Source organism: Chenopodium album, chromosome 12, assembly GCF_948465745.1.
Source record: "Chenopodium album chromosome 12, dcCheAlbu1.1, whole genome shotgun sequence".
Classification (NCBI taxonomy): Eukaryota; Viridiplantae; Streptophyta; class Magnoliopsida; order Caryophyllales; family Amaranthaceae; genus Chenopodium; species Chenopodium album.
In genome coordinates, this window is record NC_137845.1 from 51,084,561 (window position 1) to 51,104,179 (window position 19,619).

At 35.7% G+C, this 19,619-nt stretch overlaps 1 pseudogene across 1 annotated transcript; it reads left to right on the forward strand.

The window, feature by feature from the left end:
- The first annotated feature begins 7,332 nt into the window (after positions 1 to 7,332).
- Positions 7,333 to 19,100, forward strand: LOC145571297 (ABC transporter B family member 29, chloroplastic-like; annotated as a pseudogene). The gene is made up of 12 exons (XR_014096570.1): positions 7,333 to 7,396; positions 7,983 to 8,392; positions 10,637 to 11,251; positions 11,631 to 11,717; positions 11,810 to 11,917; positions 12,123 to 12,389; positions 12,767 to 12,856; positions 14,093 to 14,309; positions 14,437 to 14,522; positions 15,133 to 15,320; positions 16,515 to 16,644; positions 18,418 to 19,100. The product of XR_014096570.1 is annotated as an ABC transporter B family member 29, chloroplastic-like (transcript).
- Positions 19,101 to 19,619: the final 519 nt, after the last annotated feature.

Here is a 19,619-nt window from a genome sequence, read left to right on the forward strand (position 1 = left end):
ATGGACCCTCTTTGACTAACCCATATCCTTGAATTTTAGAGAACTAGAGCCATGGTTAGGTTGCAAACTCATTGCATCATATTGTGACTATTTAACTACTTGTGCATTATTTGCTTGTGCATAACCTATATGTGTTTACACTAACCGTTTGTTTGACTTGTGAATGAGTCTAAATGAACTAATTAATGACTAAAGGACTTTGCTAAATTAATTAATTAATTAATTAATATAAATGATTAAAGTTTAAATAAATTGATCGAACTTGAGTTAGTACGACTTTAGGCTAATACCTTCAAAGTAAAATACTGGAAACAGTCCCAGACCAATGTTCCAGTAATGGCGCAAAGGTTTGAGCTGTAGCGCCACGTGCTGGCGTTTAGCGCCAAGCGACAATGTTGTCGTCTGGCGCTGGTCTTTAGCGTTTGGCGACGGTCCTGTTGCTCCGGCGACAATCCAGTTTTCTGCTCGACTCTTCACGATGAGTCTAATTAATCAGTTTGCTTAATCGGTTTAACCGGTTTATTAATGACAGTAGTCATGTTTTTAATTGAGTCTAAACACATAGTCCCATGTTCTCACACAAGAGTTAAAGCATGTCACTCACACTCACTAGTCTTAGCACACACTTTGTGTATATGTCACTATGACCATGTTTTAGGTTCATGCATGAGTCGTCCTTTCTGTTATTTGAGTTGGGGGCCTATTCTATTCCTAATTCTCCCATATTTCTCTATCAACATCACTTTTTTCACACATATCATTCTTCTTTTTCTTCCATAATCTCTTCTCATCTATTGCATGTTGAGTAGAGCTTGAAGTCAAAATAAAATTTACCCCCAATTTCCCTTTCCACAGCACTTGGTCAAGGAGAGAAGGGCGTTTAATCAAGGATAACACTTTTGTCCAAGTACTAATTTTTTGATAAATCGATTCGACAAAAGAGACAAGCTAAGAAGATAATGGCGTCTCAAGAAGAAGTCAACGAACTTAGGAAGGACGTGGCTAACATAACTGAAATGATGAAAGAGAGAAGGGCGTTTAATGAAGAAGTCATGTGAGATATTATTATATATGTCTACATGTGTAGTTTTATAACAGAAATGAAAAAAGGAACGAAATGCATAAAATAACTCAAAACACTGAATTTCATATTCATAAGATATGTAATATTAATTCATAATAATAAATTTGTTCAAAAGAAAAAACGGAGCAAGTAATTAAAATCGGAGGGAGTATAAGGTAATTACACTGTAGCATTGTACATGAACAACAGTACAAGAAAAACCTTGAGTGAGAAAAGTGGCGCGAGAAACAATAATTTAATTTTAAAAGAAAAAAAATGCTCTCTAAAATTGCGACTGAGAAACCCTATTCCGCTGAAGAAAAGGATCAATTGATCCGCTCCAACAAGAATCCCAAACGCAAAATTACTTAATCTATTTTTAATGATAATCGAGATGATGAAGAAATGGCTGATGTGAATGATGATAACCCAGGGAAAGATATGTCTAATATGGTTATTCCACCACCGCAGCCCATGAATGGTGGACTGCTCTCTTTAAGAGACAAGGTGCAGGGTGGACAAAATAGCAGGGCTGATTTTCAACCTATTGTTGATCTGGTGAGGAGGACGAGGATCTTACTTCTGATGATGATGAAGAGATTCTAGAGGAAACCCTTAATGATGAACGATGTCCAATCATTAAGCTCTAAGGAGGAGAAAATGAGATTGAGAAAACCATGGAAGTCTTCACTGATCATTAAAATGTTTAGTGGAAAAATGGGTTACATGGGACTTATGCACCAAAGCTTGGTTCGTGGAGGCGGATGCACGATCCGCATGGTGCATCCGCTCCAAAGTACAAAGAGGCGGAATGAACATGCAGGTATATACTAATGTACATGGGCATATAAAAGAAAATAGTGTTTATTTATAATGTACATGGACATATACATAAAAGAACATAATGTTCATTTATAATGTACATCAGATTTTTGTGCAATAATTTTGTATATTATTTTTGTATAATAATATAATTATTTTTTTTTGTATAATGAAATAAATAAATAGATTATTTTTTTTTACCATAAATTAATTACAAATCATTTCAATTTTTTTTACCAAAAGTTCACTTTCTCTCTCCAAACAAAACTTCAAACCCATTTAAATTCCTCAAATCTCAAGCAAAATTTCAAGAAATTCGAAATTTTGAGTCCAAAATTGTTCAAGATGACAAATAAAAACAAAAGGTAAGACCAAATTCGACATTCATACTTGTTTATTTGTCATTCATACTTGTTTATTTTGAGTTTGAGTGTTTGTTTTTTATAAATTTGATTGAAAATTGTAATATTTGATTTTATTGGGAATTAATTGCGATTTTGATGTTATTTTGTTGTTGCAATGAGAAATAAAATGAAGTTCTTGAACAAGATCGACCGATTAATACATTTTGGAAGAAGAAAGCAAGCAAATAGACAATTTTAATAAAAGTTGTAGATTCAAATAATACAATGTACATTAAAATACAGTAAAATGTTCTTTTTCATATACTTACATGATGCAAATAATACAATGTACATTAAACATGTAACCAACATTATAACATATATGTTCATTAGAAAATAATACAATGTACATTATAATACAGTAAAATGTACTTTTTTATATACATACATGATCATTTATACCAAATGTACATTTACTATATGAATAATGTTCTTTAATATTATCATGTTCTTTACTAATATTACAAATGTTCTTTAGATTTACAAAAAAAACATGGAAAACTAGATGTTCTTTATAAAATAGTTATATGTTCTTTACAAAACAACTATATGTTCTTTACTGAACAACTAAATGTTCATTCCGCCTTTTTTTTAAAGAAAACCGGATGCACCAAGCATGGTGCATCCGCCTCCACAGAAAAAATTTCACTTATGCACAGGCTAAAAAAGAAGTGGAATATCAGAGGAGAATTAGCTCTCACTGACATTGGATGCAATTATTATATTGCGAGGTTCACTAATCAGGCGGATTATAATTATGTGTTTACTCAAGGACCTTGGCTAATCGATGACAACTACTTGACAATTCGGAAATGGATTCCTAATTTTGTCCCTGATGAATCACCGATTAAGGTCTTAACTGCGTGGGTGAGAATTCCTAATTTGCCTGTTGAGTATTTCGATATCAATTTCTTAAATAAAATTGGTTCGACAATTGGAAAAGTCCTACATGTGGACAAAACTACGGCTCAAGCTGAACGTGATCAATTTACACGGTTGAGTGTCGAAATTGATCTGTCAAAACCTCTGCTAGCCAAATTCTGGCTGAAAGGTCGTGTTTGGAGGGTCCAATATGAAGGTATTAAGATGGTTTGTTTTAAATGTGGCAAGTTAGGACACATTGAGGATGATTGTATTCCAAATGTTGAAGTTGCTGATCATGGGCATATGACAGTTCATGAGAATCCTCCTCATAAACAGGGTGCCAAGCGAGAGGAAGTCGAAGACTTTGGGTCATGGACGCTTGTGAAAAAGCCTGGTAGGAAAAAAAAAGTCCGAGAGTGGAAAAACCGGTTCAAAGAGGTGGCCAAGTCTAATCCTGGTGGTGCTACGGTATCGAACAAGGTCCTTGCTGCAACTTCAAGAGGAGAGGGTAAAAAAGGAAATAATAATGTGGGAAATATTTCTAGCACAAATCAAGGAATTGGTTCGAGATTTTCGATTCTAATCAAGAAGAAGAAGGGGCTGAACAAAAAAGGCAACAAAATATGGACACTGAAGGCAATTCAAATATTTTTTAAGATAATGATGGAAGTTGCTTTGCTATAAAAAATTTGGGTGATTTTTCACAATATTTGTTACCAAAAAATAATCTTTTACCTAATCACAAGGAAAAGAATATATCTTCTTCTCGAGGTCAACCAAAATAAAAAAAAATCCCGTCCAAAAATTATCAAGTGAAGGAAATTCAATCTCTTAAAAATAAATCCGTCCCACTCAAGGATATTGATGCCAATTTCCAAGCTAATGTTGCCTTAACCAAGCCTATCTCCACGCAAGGAAAGGAGAATAACTCATTTTTCTTTAAAGCAAACCAAGAAGCCATACTAGAGGACACTTCGTTGCACATCTAGGATTTTGACAAACAGGCTAACTCAATCTCTGTGACCTCCCTAAGCGACGCTCATGTCTCAAACACAATCCTTGATCACACTAAAGATATCCCCGGAGAAGACCTTATGCGTGGGTCAACCTCTGGACCAGGTTTATCTGGTGACCCCCCTGATTCATGTTTTAGAGATGCAACTAGAGTCGATGCTACCCCCAATCTCGGATCCCCCGAAATTGTTGGCAACATTGAAGATTCCCATTGAATTTCAACGTTTGTTGCGATTCATTAGCCAAGCTTATCTATTATCGTTACCCTCCATACCTGTTTCTATGGAAGATAGCATACCAAATTTAGCTCTGGATTCTTTACCTATCACATGTATGGTGTGGAATGTACAAGGTGCAGGGAGTAAGAATTTTATTTCCTCTTTACGAGACTTAGTGAGAACAAACCAACCGGATGTTCTAGCTTTTGTTGAAACCCATATGAGAGGTGAGCAAGCTAAAAAAAATATCCTCGATGTTAGGGTACACTAGACACACACGAGTAGATGTAATTAGCTTTAGTGGCGGTATATGGGTTTATTGGAAGCCTGAGATTGTCAGTGTAACCCCGATTCTTCAGCACAAACATCATATTACTATGACTATTTCGAGAACAGGAGCAATTCCTTGGTACTTCACTGTCGTTTATGCAAGCCCCGATCCTTCTCAAAGAAAAGAACTATGGGATGAGCTTCATTGCAGCTACTCATAACATTCCTTGGCTTATAGCTGGTGATTTCAACGACATCCGTTTCTCATCTGAAAGAAGTAGTTCGTGCTTAGTAAATACTCGTAGGTATACTCGTTTTAATTCTTAGGTGGAGGATATGGACCTTCTCGAAGTTGAGTTCTCCGGGGCAGCCCATACTTGGGCAAGAGGCCTAACCCCGGAAACTATACAAAGTAGGAGATTAGACAGGGCATTATGCAATGAAAATTGGGCTATGCGATTTGAAAGAGCTTCAATGAAACATCTTACTGCTTTCCACTCGGATCACTGTCCATTATTTATATCTCCGAACGGTTAACCCCCTTGCAAACTCTTCATCGTCCATTCCGATTTCCGGCAACATGGATGTCTCATGAAAAGTTTAGTAATTTTGTGCGTAATAGCTAGGATTAGAAGAATTCTCTCATGCCGACACTCTCTAAGCTATCCACTAATTTGCAATCTTGGAATAGAGACGTTTTTGGCAATATATTCAAGCAAAAAAGAACCTTGATAGCGAGATTGGGAGGAATTCAAAAGTCTCTAGCCTCGAAAATTGACAGGGATCTGTTAAAATTAGAAGCACGACTTCGAAGAGAACTTGATGAAATTCTTGATAGGGAGGAAACTCTATGGTATCAAAAATCTCGAATTGAGTGGCTTAAAAATGGAGACAGAAATACCACTTTCTTTCAATTGAGCACAATTGTAAGAAGATGGAAGAACAAGGTTCTAACAATTAAAGACTCGAATGGGGTGTGGTTCCATGATAAATGTGAAATACAGAATCATATTGTGAATTCTTTCACTATTTTATTCACAGGGGAGGGTGAGCTGCATTACTTTGATGTTCCCTAAGATATTTTTCCAGAGCTGCTCTCACAGGATTGGTACTCACTTACTCGACCTTATTCTAAGCTCGAGATCGACTTGGTAATTAAAGAGATGGGGTCTTTAAAATCCCCCGGACCTGACGGGTTTCAAGCGCTCTTCTTTTCGAGAAATTGGGATGTGGTAGCTCAAACGGTGTATGACACACTTATTCCTATTATTGAAGGCAATGGCATTCCTACAAGTTTCAACGAAACCTTTATTGCACTTCTGCCGAAAGTTGAGCAGCCAGAATTGGCCTCTCAGTTTAGGCCAATTGGGCTATGTAATGTCGCTTATAAAATCGTCACCAAAGTCATCATTAATCGCTTAAAACCGATTCTCCCATTCTTAATTTCCAACACTCAAGCAAGCTTTGTTCTGGGACGTCAAATCACCGACAACATTGTTATCATGCAAGAGGTTTTGTACACTATGAGAATAAAGAAGCAAGGAGCTAAAGGGTATATGGCTATTAAGATTGATTTCGAGAAGGCGTATGATCGTCTTCCTTGGTCTTTTATTTGTTATACTCTTGTTCAAATGCACTTACCTATCACTATGATTGATCTCATCATGGAATGTGTCACCACTGCCTCTCTTTGTGTTCTTTGGAATGGTGAACCGTCTAAAAGCTTTACTCCTAGTAGGGGGATATGACAAGGCGACCCACTCTCCCCCTATTTATTTGTTATGTGCATGGAACGCTTCTATCAATTCATTGAAGAAGCAATTGCTAATAATTTCTGGAAACCCATAAGAGCAAGTCGGGATGGGCCAATTTTATCAAATTTATTTTTCGCCGATGACATTGTGTTATTTGTGGAGGCAAGATTGGATTAGGATGATTTTATTCATACTTGTCTTACTCGGTTTTGTACATTTTCTGGTCAAAAAGCGAGTTTACCAAAATCCCGAGTTTATTTTTCCAAGAATGTTGATGCCTCACTTCAATCTGATATTTGTTCGGCCTTGGGGATGGAAGCAACGGGCGATATGGGTATGTATTTAAGGATGCCTACTCTCACTAGTAGGGTCACTAAAGAAACATATAGTCACTTGTGCGAAAAAATTGATTGACGTCTCAGTGGTTGGAAGTCCAAGTACTTATCGTTGGCAGGACGCATCACTCTTGCTAAATCAACCCTTTCCACTATGTCGTTCTACTCTATGCACTCGACTAAAATCCCTCGATCCATATGTGAGGAAATCGATAAAAAGACAAGGAGGTTCATATGGGGTGGCAGCGAGGATCGAAAGAAAATCCATCTTCTTTCGTGGGAATTGTTGCAAAAGCCGAAGGAGTTAGGAGGTGTGTGAATTGTTTCAGCAAAGCAAGCGAACGCTGCCTTCCTAACTAAACTGGGATGAAGGGTGTTAACTGAACCCAATGCCCTTTGGTCTAGTGTTCTCCAAGCTAAATATTACAAAGGCCGGTGCGATGTTGATATGTTTGAACCGAAACAAGGAATGTCAAATGTGTGGAGTGGCATTATAGAAAACGCAAAGCTGTGAGTTCAGCTATTGAGAATGGTTCACATTCTCTTTTCTGGGATCATCTATGGGTGAGTGATAATTCTCTCAGTGATATGGCGATTTCCCATGTTCCTATGGAATTAGCTGGATCAACTGTCGCAGAAATGTGGGAAATTGGTCAAGGATGGAGGTGGAATATTTTTGCACCGTTCTTAAATTCTTATACTTTGAAGCTAATTCAAAACCATGAAGTGTGAGAAGATCCGAACATCGGTGACTTGGTCTACTGGAAAGGAGACTCTAAGGGACGATTTACCATTAAGTCAGCCCTTAGCATCATGCGTCATGAAACCAATGTGCTTAATAAAGAGTGTTGAGATCTCATTTGGACATCACGTGTCCAACAGCTAATTCGAGCATTCTTGTGGCTTACTTGCCACGATTGAATTCTTGGGAATCAAAACCGTTATAAGAGGCTGCTTACTAAAGGTCCTAGTTACTTTATTTGTGGTCACAGGGAAAAAAGCACCATCCACTTGTTGCGGGATTGCCCTGCTGCCAAACAAGTCTAGAGAATTTTCCTTACTCCCACTTTATTTCAGGGCTTCTTTCAAGGTTCACTAAAGGACTGGCTTTTTTTTAACCTTAAAGATTCTGGCCATGATGATGATCAAGGTTGGCCGACTCTCTTCAGAATCATTGTGTGGTGGATTTGGAGTGGCGAAATTATTATGTTTATAATCGACGTGATGAGATTGTGAAGCCTTTAAGAGTTTAAATGAGCCAAATGTTGGTACTTCCTCGAGGCCTATTAGGCAGCAAAAGTATGTGAAGTGGCAGCCTCCTGATTTCGGTCGGTATGTGCTTAATAGCGACGGTGCAGCTAAGGGGTGTCCCGGGCCAGTAGGGGGTGGTACTTTAATTCGTGATCAAGAAGGCAAGTTCATCTCAGGTTTTGCTGCTAATTTCGGTCATTGCACAACCTTTAGAGCTGAGGTTTTAGCTCTAACCCAAGGCCTTGAATTAGTTAAGAATTTACAGATTGAAAAGTTAGAAATCCAATTAGACAACCTCGCATGTGTGCAAATTCTGAAGCAGGGGACATCTATTGGAGGTGAGAATGTGCATGAATTAAAAAGGTGTATCAATATGCTTAACCAAGACAGCTGGGAGGTAAAGATAACTCATGTGTATCGTGAAGGAAATCGCGTGGCGGATTGGTTGGCCACCTGCGGAGTCTTTCAAGATATGGATTTTGATCTTCTTAGTTTTATTCCTTTAGGCCTTATTAGTATTTTAGAAGAAGACGCTAGGGGGGTGGCTTTTCCTCGCCTAGTTCCTTCTTAGTTGTTTGTCTTTGTCTTTGTGGTTTTTCTTTACTTTGCTTGTGTGCTTGTATAATAGAGCGTACCTGTGCTAAAGCACGGATATATTAATCGTATATATCAATGTTTTTTTATTACTACTCCATACAATATTATTAATTTATTTGTGTAAATATGATAGTGGAAGTTATCGAATTTGTTTAGTAGAAGTTATGGAATAGGAAGTTATCATGGAAATTAGAAGATTTTTTTTTTTTTTAAGTAAAGTTAACAAAAATTGAGCATTTAGAGTTTGGAGTGTTGTGATTAAAATTTAAAAAATGACTCTACAATTATATAATAGACTAGAGTGTGCACGTGCATTTTGCACGGGATATATATTATATTAGAAAGATATTAAATATATAATATAAGAAAAAATATATTTTAAATACGGAAAAGTTGATTTTGATTTTGTAACTTAGATCCTGTTCTTTTGAGTTGTTGTAGTATGTTTGTGGACTTTTGGTCTGGTCTGCTCTCTGCTAAACCCTGCTTAACACTGCTCTATTAAGTATTAATAATCTGTTGACACTTGTTCTGCCTTACTAACACTGCTCTACTCCGCTCTACTAAATCTGATGTTCTCTGCTCTGCTCACAAGCTCAAAAAACATGGTCTTACTCTATATATCAATGGGCACGCAATGTGGTCAGCTATTATAGGGTTTACTTTGTTAAATCTATAGAGGTTACCCATTCAGTGTTATAAGGGTTACTCAGTTAGTGCCATAGGGGTTGTTCCATAAGTGCTTTAGGAGTTATTTTGTTTTTTTGCAAGCAGTTATTCGGTGAGGCTAGTCACGCAAAAAGCGTACTTACATTTTTTTTTTTTTAATTTAATGATTAGAGAAGTGGAAGTTGTTTGGAGGGTAGTCCCTAAATAAATGCATATAATTGAAAGGATGGGGATTTTGAATGCTATGGTGAATTGTTGATAAAGGACTTGTATACCCATATGGCATATATTATACTAAGTATATATAAAAAAAAATGTTAGTAGTGTTTTGAAAAAAAATTAAAAAAGAGTATGATGGGTATTTTTTTTTTATGTTAAAAAAAATTAAAAATAATAAAGTGGTGGGAAGGTAGTTATTGTTTTATTTTATTTTATTTTAATTTTTTTTTTTTAAAAAAACAAATGCATGAGAGTTTAGCATTAGGATTTTGGAGGCTTCTCGTTAAAACGACTCTTAAATTATATATAAGACTAATTTTGTGCTCCGTGCGATGTCGGGTTGTTTATTGAATTTTAAGATAAATTTATAATCAATATGTCAAAATTTAAAATATCTCATTGATACAAAATTAGTTACAAAATGTTCGATTTAGTACATTAAAAAAATAAAAAATAAATAACAAAAAATGAATCAAATAAAATAAATGTTCAAAGCACGTTGAGTTGACCCGAACCCAAAACTTTGGACAAGGGTTAATATTTCTTGATTCGTAACCTAAAATGACCTAGTCCGAAATGACTCATGACCTGATCCTAATTGACAGGTCTATATAGTAATAAAATTCTACTTCATATTAGATTGTGAAGTATATTATTTTATCATAAAATTCTATCCAAATAGAGCCAAAAAAAAAAGCTAACTTTTTTATCTTACGAAATCTATTTAAATCTATCCAACATAACGCTACACTTGGCAAAAAGTTGAAACGCCAAGTGTCATTGTCTCGTGACCTGGCTAAAATTTTAGCTTTATATATCAGTTACATGATTTGTACTTCTGAAATATTGTTATTTTATCGAAAATAAAACTCTAAACTAACAAATTTATCCTAAAATTCTATCCAAATATATTTTTAAACTAATTTTTTATCTGATGACGTCTTTTAAATTTATCCAACGTGGCGCGACACTTGGCGAAAAGTTGGAACGTCAAGTGTCGTCGCCTCGTAACTTGGCTAAAAGTTTAGCTTTATATTGATTAGTTATATGATTGACTCATGAGAATAAAAAATAAGAAATAAAAAACAGAAAAGTGGCGCGAGAAGTTCCACTAAAAATGGTTATCAACCATTTTTAAATCTTCTAATTTTAGTAGTTTTCTACTTCACAATGTCTTATACAACTTCATAGTTTTCCATCCTCCTTTCTTCAAATCAATTTACACCCTAAAACCCCAAATCACACTAAAAATTTCAACTTTTCCCTCAAATTTCCCCCTAAATCTTCAATTAAACCCTCAATTTCCCTTAAATTCTCTTCAATTCCATCATCCGCTGATTCACTCTCCTCTTCAATCTCATCTTTCCAATCAATCAAACCCTATATTCAATCGGAATGGAGGTTAATCCTTCAAGGTTGGACTTGCAGCGCAATTTCTGTGTTTTCTCTCTCCAAAATTGTTCCTAAAGCTGGACAATTATCCCTAATTTTGGGTGATTTTCGTTTGATTAACAACGATGTTGCTATACTTGCTTCATACTTTGTTGTTCGATTGGTTGCGAATTACTTGCAGCAGGCGTTCTTGTGGGAGGCAGCGTTCAATTGTTCCTATAAGATCAGGGCTTATGTTTTTCAGAGGGTTTTAGAGAGAGATTTAGGGTTTTTCGAAGGCGGCGATGATCATGGTGTTTTTGTTTCTTCTGGGGATATCTCACACCGGATCACTTCCGAGGCTTCTGATATTGCTGAAACAATCTTTGCTCTTCTAAATGTGAGTTGGAATTTATCTTTTGATATTTTCTCCAATTTGAATTTCGTTTTTGCTTGGAATTGTTGTTGGTGATTGCTGGAATTGTTTAAATGCAAATTGGTCATGAATTTCAATGCTTGTTTTAATTTTGAGCATTTAAATTTGATATGATTTAGCAGTTTTAGGAAGAAAAGATAGAAATGCAAAGATTTGTGTAAATGAACTTTTGTAAGTTTGTTTATGGAATGGGATTTCTACCTTTGTACAATCAAGTTGAATGCTTGCGTCGAGGCACTTGTTTGGGTGTACCTGTACATAGTTTGAACCAAACTTTTGCAATGAAAGTAATTCAATTTGACTTTGGATATCTTATAACTGCTTTTGTTGATTCTTATGACAGACTATAGTTCCTTGCACTCTCCAGATATCGGCTATGGCAGCACAGATGTTGGTCGTCAGCCCTGTTCTGTCAACGATATCTGCCTTGGTAAGGAATAACTGACCTAAACCCAATTTTTATTTTCTTTTTTTTTTTGTTTGAACTGCTACTAAATGACTTAAAGTATTGTGTATATAAAGGTTATTCCTTCTGTGGCACTTGCTATTACTTTACTTGGTGCGAGGCTTCAAAGAATTTCAAGGAAGGCACATCAGAGTATTGCTGCTCTTTCCACTTACTTGAATGAGGTCTGTTTAGGTACCTATTGGAGTATAACAATCTCATTTTAGCATCTTGGTTGATAATTTTTTTTCACTTGACCACATTTTTGGTCCATAATCGAAACCTTTGGTGTGGAGGAAAAAGGAAAATTTTTACACTCTAGAAATATTTAAATGCAGTTATGGTTTTTCTAGCAGTTTTTGGGCCAATGCAGACTAATGTGTTGATTAGGTACTCCCCTCAATCCTTTTTGTTAAAGCTAGCAATATGGAGTGGACCGAAAGTGTTAGGTTCAAACAGCTTGCTCATGCCGACCTGAACCGACAGTTAAAAAAGAAGAAAATGAAGGCCCTCATTCCTCAAATGGTGCAAGCTGTTTATTTTGGAGCTTTGCTCATCTTTTTGGCTGGGTCGCTCTTATTATCCAAGGGATTCTTCAACGCTTGCAGCTTGATCACGTTTTTTACTTCCTTGGCCTTCTTAGTTGACCCTATTCAGGTAATAGTTTGGTCTTAGCTCTCTTACCCTCCCCTGCCCCATCAACACACAACCGCAATTATTTTTTATATCAAAAAAATACTCCTCTTGTTGACCTTAGAAACAAATCTATTAAGTGGAAGGCAGAGATAAATATTGTTTCTTGTAAGAATTAATGTCTCAGGAAGCCACTATATGGAGATCTTGATATGATATTGAATTATTTCTCACTGAATTCCAACAATAACAAAAAGAGACTAGAATTTTATGACCATTCAATAAAACTCATAAGGTTTCTTATGTAACCGGTAACCCTGTGTTTATTTCATTTTTTGTTCTTCCATCACACAATAAGGTGCTGTTTAAAGCTGTCAAACTGAAAAATGATCATTTTGCAGGGTGTTGGAAAAGCATACAATGAGTTGAAGCAAGGAGAGCCAGCTATTGAGCGTTTGTTTGATCTTACTAGATTCACCCTCGGGTAAGCAGTGGCCAGATTGGTTTTTCCCCCTCTGGCTTGGGGATTGGATATACCTTTTTTAAATGCTTCTTACTATCTAGAAGTTGAAGCGCCGAGTTCAATGTAAACAAGATATGTAGGATTGTAGGGTTTTGTTGCCCCATCTTGAAGTGGGAATTTTTTTGTATTTAATGGAAATCCAGACATTAACTAATTACTGAAGCTTATCCTAGCTTCTCTCATGGATTAAATATCTAATTATAAATGTATGCCAAGCTATATTGTTCATTCTAACCTGGTTCTGATTGGAATTTCTTTCTTTCTTGTATGTTCTTTTTCTTCTTTGTCTTATCTACTTGTTTCTGTAACACCGTACTCATCATTCCCCAAACCCATGCACCCATGCCTGGTTTCAAGATATCTTTTTTTTTTCTTTCTTGGGACTATGGAGTTTATTGATGACATAATTTTGTGGAAATGGAAATCCCCTCACCAGTTTATTCCCTTCAACTTCCTATTTGTCTACGAAAACTTGACTCTTCTACTAGCTAGGCCACCACAAATAGACATATCAGGTAGAGGATAGTAACATCTGCCTTTTACCATTTGATTTCATCTTTCTGTGAAGGGTTTTCTTGCAAAATTGTACTAGCTGGAAGGGTGGCATCAATCTAAGTTGGAGTGAGTATCACTGGATAAGTGGCAGCTTTGTGGATACTGGATACCACCCCCACTATGAGGAATTTCACATTGACTTCCATTATATTGATAGTTTCTCAAATTAAAATTACTAAGATCTTTAATAAACGATTTTGAAATTTGAAGTGACTAGACTTAACTTCTGAATGCAGATTCTTATTTGAAATGTTAGTATAACATGAGAATGTGACAAAAGATGGTAGATCGAGGTATCAAAAACTACTTGAAAAGTGTACTTTCATATAAATTGAGCTCAATGGTATAAGGGCTAATTTCCAAATTCTATGGTCTTCAGATGGTTTCAATGTGAGCAATATGATATAATAGACTTCAATTATGTAAAGGCTATGAATTTCTGTTGTTGTACATTTTACTACTTTATTGTGCCAAATCGCCATGCCTTTGTGATTTAATACTATGCTTGTTTCATTTCAATATATATCTTATGCATTCTAACATCAACTATTGATATCATGCCTTTACAGTTTGTATTTCTGGAGGGCAATCATACGATTCATAACTGACCTAGCTTTTCAATGATGTTCTTACTTTCTTTAATATACAGGTGATAGAGAGAGTGGATGCAATTCATATAAATTCTGTCAGAGGTGAAGTGAAGTTTTGCAATATATCATTTCGATATAAAGATGGTTTACCCCTTGTCTTGAATGGAGTTGACCTCCACATTAAAGCCGGAGAAATAGTTGCTATTGTGGGCCCATCTGGAGGAGGGAAAACAACGTTGGCTAAACTTCTTCTTCGCCTCTATGATCCCTTGCATGGTGAGTCACAACAGGCTCTCCTCTCCTCCTAAAAGGGCACATATCCTCATATCACAAATTCTATTAAGTTTTACTATTGATTTTGGTCTAACTAGAGATATTGTTTGTTTGCTTCTCTGTTTGGTAGGTTGTATATTAATTGATGGACTCAATATTCAATGTTTTCAGCTGGAGAGTTTACGGAGACATGTTGCTTTAGTGTCCCAAGATATTGTGAGTACAATACCAATGATTACCAATTTCTCCCATATTTTTTTTTACGTATTTGCAGTTAGAAAATTTGTATAAATAATGATGGGATAATGTAACTTTTGACTATGTAATAATGCCTAAATTAAATGAGTAATGAGTTACACTTAGGTAGGTTGTATGTCATGAACTAATAACTGAGAATTTCACTTTCTATTGGCTTATATGATTCTTGATTTAACCTAGATGCCTTTGCTGACCACTGCTTAGTTTACTTCTCATCCAACTCCATAATGCTTTGGACCTCCGATTGGAGACTTTTCAGATTGATCCTTGTATCAAACGAAATTGTTTTTTTTTTTTTTTAATCTTATTTTAAATATCCGGTGTTGTGCCCTAAATAATTAATACTGCAATGGATCTGAATCTGATTGTTAGTTGGGAATTGGGACCATGTTTCCTCCTGTTGCCTAACTATCAACTTTGAACACAAATTCCAGGTCTTTTATCAGAGAAAAAACCCTCTATTTTGTGTCTTGTATGAGGTTATCTCTGTGATGAAAATGGTTTGTTCCTTGGAGATATTTTCTGATTAAAAATATTTTTTTTTTCCATTTTGCTGGAGATCTACTAGATGCTGTTTTCAGGGACAGTTGCTGAGAATATTGGCTATAAAGATCTTATGAGAGGAATTGACCCGGAGAAAGTTAAGCTAGCTGCAAAAACTGCAAATGCTGATGAGTTCATCAATTTGCTTCCTAGAGGGTATGAGACTTATATTGGTTCACGAGGCTCAATATTAAGTGGGGGGCAAAAGCAAAGGTTAGTCCAATAATGAATTAATTGTCTTTGTGGCTATTATTTAAATGATTTATCACTTCATGATAAGTCTATGACGAAAAATGAAATGGAAATTAATACTTCATTTATATAACTTAACACTAACTGGACCCCATATCCTCTTACTTGGCTCCTGGCATTCTGCTGATGCTAAGATTGTAGGTCATATGCTAATGTAAGCAACTATATCCTTCTGGATGAAGAGAATTTAGTTCTTTAAGACCCTTAATCTAAAAGGGGTTGGCTAACTGAATACCACAAATAAAAATGAAGAACAGTGTACTTGAGATTTGGTCCATAGTAAATAATTCTAAAATTGCTGATGCTGATCCTTCGATTTCTGTTGAATTTAAAGGGAAAAAAACAGGTGAAACCAGACCTTATCCTATTCTAGGCTTTAATTGTGCAAATCAAAAGTTTAGCTTGACACAACAACCACTGACCACCAATCAGTAGCATATTACTAGGTCTTACCATTGAAAGTATTTTGTCCATAAGTATTGTGATTAATGTTTGTTACACCAATCAAACTGATTTCAGATAGCATAATAAGAAGAAATCTGTTCCAAGTTTTGTCCTTCATAAATTACACCAACTCGTATGTAAATCATGTGATGTTTGTTTTATTTGATATGTTGTATTAAAAGCTTTTTTTTGGGGTTTGAGGGCTGATGATGTTGTGGGTTTTGTATTATTCTACTTCTGTCTTATTTATCTATATACTCATTTTCCATTTATGTTACCCCCCCTCCTTTTTTTTCTTCCCTGTTCCACTCACTTGTATTTTATTACATTTTTGACAAACTACCCTTTACTATCTTTACACGCTCTTTTCGTATGTTTTCTATTTGTTTCTTACGCTCACCCATCTTTTTACTCCATTTCTCCTACTTTATCCACCTTTTTCTTACAAATGCCCTCTTTTTTGTATCTACTAAGTAGAATAAATAAAGAAAGAAGAAAAAGAAATTGGAGGTAATATATTTTATGGGGCAAATAATCTGCGGGGAAGGGGGCTGAATCTGGGACAAACTATAACAATTTATTTCTTTCCAGCTTCAATATTGTTTTATATGTCTTGTCATTGATAAAAGACAAATGCAACTCATCATATTTGTAGTCAAGGATTATTCTTTGGTTGACATTGATAGCTCATTTGTTGTTGCCCCTATGCAGGCTTGCAATAGCAAGAGCTATTTATCAGAACTCCTCCATTTTGATTATGGATGAAGCAACTTCTGCCTTGGATAGCAGGTCTGAGCTATTGGTGAGACAAGCTGTGGAGCGTGTGATGAAAAATCATACTGTGAGGACTTGTGCTTCTTCATATAGTATCTTTTTTGCACCCCCTGCCCCACCCCTCCCTCATCATCATTGAACTTTTTGTTGTTTAATTTTCATCATGCTATATATTTTGTTTTGGCATTGAATTGGCTACTTGTATCTTTCTTCGATACCTTGCTATTTCATTTGAGTAAAGTCTTGTATCTCATCATTTTTACAATTGCTCCAATCAATTTAAGCCGTGCTGAGTCCTGAACATAATCTAAGATTACAAACAGATATTCTGATTCAAATTTGTACACTTGCCTCTTTACTTCTCTTCTTTTGTCTTTATATCCAATTTTTTCCTGTGCATATGGTTGCAAGCCTGTAACTACGATGGAAAAGAAGGGCCCCTGAAGACTTACTTGTCTCTCTGGCAGACTCATTAGCTTTTGTATGTTCGTTATTTGTGCTATATGCTATGTGTAATACTAATGCTCTCAGTAGATAGGTTGATAGGTGCAAGGTTGTGCTTTGCATAGTGAGCTAATTAACCAAGCTGCTGTTACTGGGTTGATTTCTGTGCTTCCGCCTAGACCCTAGAAATCCATATGCACTTAGGAATTTTGATGATGTTCATAGAATCCCAACTGTTTTTTTTTTTTTCCAGCTTCTTAGAAAAAGAATTGCTTTTCTGGTACTTTTTCAGCTTTGGAGACTCAGTGGTCTGTTAGATGCCCTGTTGCCCCATGTTGGTGCATCTTTAATTAGGATCTGCCAGAAGCACTGCCTCTACAATTAAGAGGATTTTTATGCATATTGACCTTCTCCTTACCAGTTAGGAGAAATCAATCTGCATCTGCTGCTAATAGGAATATGCTATCCTTTGTGTGGTCCACAAATTGTAAATACCATCAAGTCATGCCAAGTAGGTGCTTACCATGATTTTCATCCTGAGTTTTCTTAAGCCTTGCATGGGTTTGTGGGATTTATAATGTACAAGTATACAACTTTTTCATATGTTTATGTTTTTATTGACGATAAAATCAATAGCGAGATCTCATGTGCTTGAGGTGATGGGACTGATGGCAACCAGCTATCTTATCCTTCTACTGTAATGGACTAGCCTAAGGAGGGGCAATATGGGTAGTCTAGTGTAATTACTTTATTAGGTCAATAGTCTTATAGTCCTTAGTTTTAGTATATATAGAGAGAGGGGGAAAAGGAGGAGTTACGCAGAATTTTGGAGTGAATCCTTAGGATAGTTGTGACCTCAATTCACTGTTTTGAAAGTCACTAATATGAGATTTGTTGGCAAAACCTACTACCTTTTGTAAGAGCATCAGCAGGTTTAATATAATTTCAAGCTTTCAGCCTTAAATTTTCTGCTTATTTATATAAATATACAAATCAGATTGCTAGTCTATTACATCTACTAGTCCAAATTAGGTTGACTGTTGGAAGGATAAAATGCAAGAGCTTCATAGTAGTGCTGGAGTGTGATTAGCTTGATGGTAGTGCTGAATATTCTGTTCATCGGCAATTGGTTTTCCTATATTGTCTATTAAATCATAGTTAAAATATGTGAAATTAATGAAATGATAAATTGTTCTGCAAAGTTGTTAGCTTGTCACCAGTAATTGGCGCTTTGTTCCCCATTTGTGTGAACTCCCATGCAGCTAACAAGGTAATGTCTAGAACATCTGAGTTAATGTGGTTGAACTGATTTCATGTGGAATTTGTTATAATATTATCAGTCTTTGTTTTCCATTTTCAATGAGATTATTTTAAAACCTAATGATTGTTTTTGCAGGTTTTGGTCATTGCTCACCGGCTTGAAACAGTTCTGATGGCTGAGAGAGTAATCCTTCTAGAAGCTGGTAGGCTGCGAGAGGTTGATCGTTCAATGCTAACAAATAATTCCCATGACTTGCAATCATCAGCTAATCTTGTCATATGAACTAGATCCAGAAGAATGCCGTGCACTGGAAGGACAGGCTAACCCCTAACGCCTCATTCATGGCCAACTACTATATTCTTGTTTCTGGAGCGATTGTATTTCAAAGCTCTACAGTGTGAAGCAATTGGTGATTGGCTTTAGAAAATAATGGAAGATCCTGATCTAATTTTTGAGTTACTTTCGGGGTTAAATATTTGGATTTCCAAATCAAAGTAAATATTGGTTGCAACTTTCTTGTTCAATCTGGGTAAAGGTGAATCAGGAGTTAGGATACATTTTTTGCTATGTTTACTGCGTATATAAGAATGCAAATTGTAATATTGTTTATAGATAATAATATAATATTGATATAGGTAGCACTGTTTTTTTTTTTTTTTTTAATTAATTTATTGAAACTTGTCATGAGTTTTTTTTCTAATTGTATGACCGTGGATTGATCATGTCTTGATGTCTATATTACTATGTATAATTTATTTGCATTTTTAAGATGGATTGTTTTAAGTGTTTTGTCTCAATGACTATTATCAAACGGTTTGAAGGCCTTTGAGACCGCCTCAAATAAGACCAACTTCGAGGTCAGCTTAACCAATACGCTGCCCGATTTGAGACTCTATTAGAGTTTTGGGTTGTAACTTTCTACACCTCAAATGTTCACATTTATATTAAATGTAAATATGGAGGACATATCCTTGAGTTCAGGGGCGGATTATTTAAGGGGCTCAGTGGGGCTTGGCCCCTGTTGGATTTGGGAAAATTTTTTGTAGTAAAATGAAGTAAAAGGCTGATATTTGCATGCGCTTAGTTCAATAAGAATGGCCCAATAAATACAACAAGCTAAGTCTCTTTTTATTCACCTAGGAAAGCAACCCAATTCCCAAATAATTAAAGTCTGACAACCCACAACCCCATGTCCCCCCACCCCCACCCTCCTACGGTTACATTTAATATAATTAAGCACTTTTTCCAAATTACATGTCAAAATAGCAATTGTTGGCTAAAACTAAACAAATTATCAATATACTGTAATTCGATTGTTTTTTGGTGCAATCAAATTG